This window comes from Suricata suricatta, chromosome 11 (genome assembly GCF_006229205.1).
Source record: "Suricata suricatta isolate VVHF042 chromosome 11, meerkat_22Aug2017_6uvM2_HiC, whole genome shotgun sequence".
Taxonomy (NCBI): domain Eukaryota; kingdom Metazoa; phylum Chordata; class Mammalia; order Carnivora; family Herpestidae; genus Suricata; species Suricata suricatta.
Window position 1 is genome coordinate 51,735,887 of NC_043710.1, and position 4,488 is coordinate 51,740,374.

A 4,488-nucleotide genomic window follows, 5' to 3' on the forward strand; every position below is an offset into this window, starting at 1 on the left:
ATTTATGGATGATAAATTAGATCAAAACAATAGTAAATAATAAATTAGACCAAGACAATAACCCAAATAATACCATCCGCTTGGCAGACAAAAAGAAAATACCTCCATTCTCACAAAACGTGAAATGATCCTATATTCCACAGAGGAAAATAGACATATGAAAGGTGAAAAGAGAGTCAGGGTGTCATTTTCGCTAAGCCATACTTGTCTACTTCAGCAAGTTTCTCCTGCCCCTGAGTACCTTAAGCACTGCATATCTTATCTGTTTGGTTTTTAGGCCATAAACCAAGGGGTTAAGGACAGGGGTCAAGAAGAGAAAGAGATTGGCCATGGTGACATGGAGAAGAGGAGATGTGAATGTACCAAACCTGTGAATTAGAGCCAGCACAATGAGTGGCACATAAAAGATGCAGACAGTGAAAATGTGGGAAACACAAGTATTAAGTGCCCTGAGCTGACCAACTTCTGAAGCAATACCCCACACTGTTTTCAAAATAAGGATGTATGAAATGATGATGAACACAGAGTCAACTCCAAAGGAGCAGAGGACAAGAGACAGCCCATAGATGATATTGACTCTGACAGGGCCACAGGCCAGCTTCATAACGTCAGGGTGGTAAGCAGTAACAGTGTGATAGAATAACATCCTTGCAGAAGGACAATCTCCTGAGCAAGATTGGCAAGGGTACCATCAACATCACAACCCTCACCATGGCTGCAATCCCCATCCCAACAATCCGAGGTGAGGTTAAGACAACAGTGTAGTGCAATGGGTTGCAAATAGCTACAAATGGATCAAAGACCATGGCCAACATGGCTGACTCCATAGAGGAGAAGGTATGGATGAAGAACATCTGTGTCAGACAAGAGTGGAACTCAATTTCTCTGTGGTTCAGGAGGAAGACACTGAGTACTGTAGGCAGAGTTGATAAAGACAGACCCACATCTGTGGTTGCCAGCATAGATAGGAAGATGGATTGAGGCTCATGAAGGCTGGAGGTGGTTTTCATAACAAAGAGGATGGTGAAGTTCCCCAGGAGGGCAATGAAATACATGACACACAGCAGGATAGAGATCCATATTTGTACAGCCTCCGGTCCAGGAATGCCTGTTAGAAGGAGAGTGGGTGGCTGGAACCAGCTACTGTTTATAATATCCATAAGGGTATTTCTTGGGATCCAGCCCAAATGAGCTTCTAAGCATTTCTATTAGAAGAAAAACACAGATTTTAAGGTAGGAAGGCATAGTGAACCTAACTCCCCTGGGGGAAGCACTAATCCTAGACATCCTTATCTATCAAAGAATTGATCCTTAAACTGTTTCCATATTTAACTGAATAACTACCTGGAGTTAGGGCAATAGATACCTGCTAGTAAACGGTAAGAGCTACTAGAGTTCCTTTGTCCTAGAACACTCCAACATTGATCAAGTGACAATGAAATTTCCTTGAAATTTCTTTAAAGAAAATAATTTTTTTTATCTCAGTGTTTAGAAAATTTTTATTGTAAGGACTGTATTTCTTAATTTATTTAATTATGCTTGCATCTACTTTTATTTTCAATCATCTTAATTGAAACTCTGAAAGAAGTTCCTGCACTTTCTCTACATCAACATCATACCTATAAATATTCAGGCATCTGGAAACATGGTCATTTTTCCTGTTAGTTTTACCTACAGAGATAAAGCATAGGATATTTCAATAATGCACATAAACCCCAAACCATTAAAAAAATAAAACCCTTCATGTAACATCCTGACATCCTTCATTTTTACAATTAATTTATGTTAATTTTTCAAAATATGAGTGATAAATTTATTAAAGTGAATACTGTATTATATCTTAGCTGGTGCTAGAATAGTTTCAAACATTAACAAATAATTTCTTGAATAAAATTTGAAATGTGTCTATTTGAAAACAGACAGTTTATTAGAAAGTAAGTACCACTACTTCAGTAAATATCTTAAAAATGGCATAATTTTCACTCATAAGTGTAACAGAAGAAAGTTAACAGAGGACCATGGGGAGGGGAAGGAGGAAAAATAGTTGGGGAGAGGGAGGGAGGCAAACCATGAGAGACTCTTGAATACTGAGAACAAACTGAGGGCTGATGGGGGAGGGGGAGAGGAGAGAGGGGTGGTAGGCATGGAGGAGAGCACTTGTGGGGGTGAGCCCTGGGTGTTATATGGAAACCAACTTGACAATAAACTATAATAGAAAAATAGAAAAAATAATAAAATGGCATAATTGATATGGAACCTACAAAAAAAGTAATAAAAAAGCAGAATAAGACCTATAAATACAGAGAAAAATCTAATGGCAGAGAGGGTTGGGGGATGGGAAAAATGGGTGAAGTAGAGGGGGGAGATACAGGCTTCCAGTTATGGAATAAGTAAGTCATAGGAATAAAGTGCACAGCATAGGGAATGCAGTCAATGATATTTATTTTAATAGTGTTGTATGGTGACAGAGAGTAGCTACACTTGTAGTGAGTGTACAATAACACATAGAATTGCTGAATCATTGTATAGCACACCTAAAACTAATGTAACATTGCCTCTCAACTATATTCAAACAAGCCAACAAAAAAATAGCATAATTAGAGGAAATAAGATTAGCACTTATGTATTTATTCTACAAAGAAGGGTAGGAAGAGATTATAAATGATTGGTTGAATACACTTAGATTTAAATGTTTTAAGATTGCAAGCAGAAACAAGACAGTGATGTAACTCCATTCAGAAATGTGAGATTGGGGAAGAGGGGAGGTAATATAACTGACCTAAACTCTATCTACCTGAAACAGCATGAAATCAAAACACATTATCTTTTGTGAAGTCATATCACTTAAATGTATGCCACAAAATTGAGATACCAGAAGAAAAATTAAAGAGATTGGCGAGGGATTCCTTTCTAGGAAAAAAGCTAGAGACAGGGAATATTGGGACAAGACACATTCTGTTTTTGCCCTCAACCAAAACTGTTCTGTTTTAAAAGCATGTCAATGGAAACACCGTTATCTTTTTATAGATATAAACATATTTTTGGGGAGCAGATCCCAAATGAATCACAGTATATACATTTCCATGCATTGATGTATAGACCTATGCTTGTTCAGTCCCCTCTTCTCATATTCTTGGCAGTGAACATCTACTATATCTTACTATATTTTTTCATAGAATGTATAGTATAAATAGTTTCACAAAGCACGTCTTTTTAGCTGAGGAAGTCAGTCTGCCCCTCATAAGGAGGGCCCCTAATAAGAAAACTGACTTTAGGGGATTAGAATACTAAGCTTTATATATGTGCGTGCGTGTGTGTATGTGTGTGTGTGTGTGTGTGTGTATACACATATGAAATATCTGAATCTGCCTTGACATGAGTCAAGAAGGAGAAGGAAGAGAAGGAGGAGGACCAGGAGGAGGGGGAAGAAGGAACAGAAGGAAGGAGAGAAAGAAAGTCATAGTGCATAATAGAGGGGGCATCTGAACATACCACACACTCACAGTCACTCAACACACAGCATCCACCACACTAAGACCTGGGACAGACATAAAATTCTGACCCACCACCATATACAATGTACCTCATTTAAACACTCAGAAATACATATACTACAGGTTAATAGACACACACAACCATCTTTCCTCCCTTTTCTTTATTACACAGAATATCTTGGAATTCACTCTTGTCTCTTTTTTACTCATTTCCCCCTTCTGTTTTGGTCACTGAGCCGTGAAGCACTACCAGCACAAGCATCCATACCACGAGTAACACCTCTGCACCACCAATGTCAAACTCAAGTATATGTTCATTCATCTTGTTAGCTGTTTCAGGTTTTTTTTAGCTGTTTCAAGTTTAATATTTCTTGTGCCCGTGTGCCTAGTCCTGTTCTGTGAGAATATCTTTTATTTCAACTAATTTTATATTTTTATCATCACTCTCCACTCTAGTCTGATTGGTTGCTTAATCCTACCACATACAACTTATTCATTCCAACATCAAATATTTGTACAGTTTTTGATGGGATCTCAAATGTGATCATGTGCTATCTCTGCTAGTGGTGATTAAATTCATTGATTAAAAGCCAGACTATATCCAACATTCTATAAAGACTTCTCATGCTGTTTCATATTTAAGAATTCCTCAGGTCATTAAATCCCCACAGAATGTACTTTATCCCCCAGTAGATGGCATTTACAATATATGATTTCATAGTCTTCCAACTGATAACTATAGTTTTCCTAATGCAATTTGATTTTAAGTATCTTTATGATTGGAATTATGACCTTCACATATCACAGTAAGGAAAGTCCAACACTGTTAGACATAAAAAGCTCATAGTAAATTTTGTTTAAACAAATAAATTATTTGTTTAGAGATTCCTACTGTAGTATAAAATTTGCTAACCCCTAGCAAAATTTAAAACTCACAAGAAATCCAGGCTCCCTTTTATTTGTTTTTTTTTTCAGTTTTTTCATTTTATTATTA

The 4,488-nt window shown here is 37.1% G+C and overlaps 1 pseudogene; it reads right to left on the minus strand.

Annotated features, from left to right (window-relative positions):
* Window positions 1–208: 208 nt before the first annotated feature.
* On the minus strand, window positions 209–1,160 carry LOC115306169 (annotated as a pseudogene).
* Between the last annotated feature and the right edge of the window lie 3,328 nt (window positions 1,161–4,488).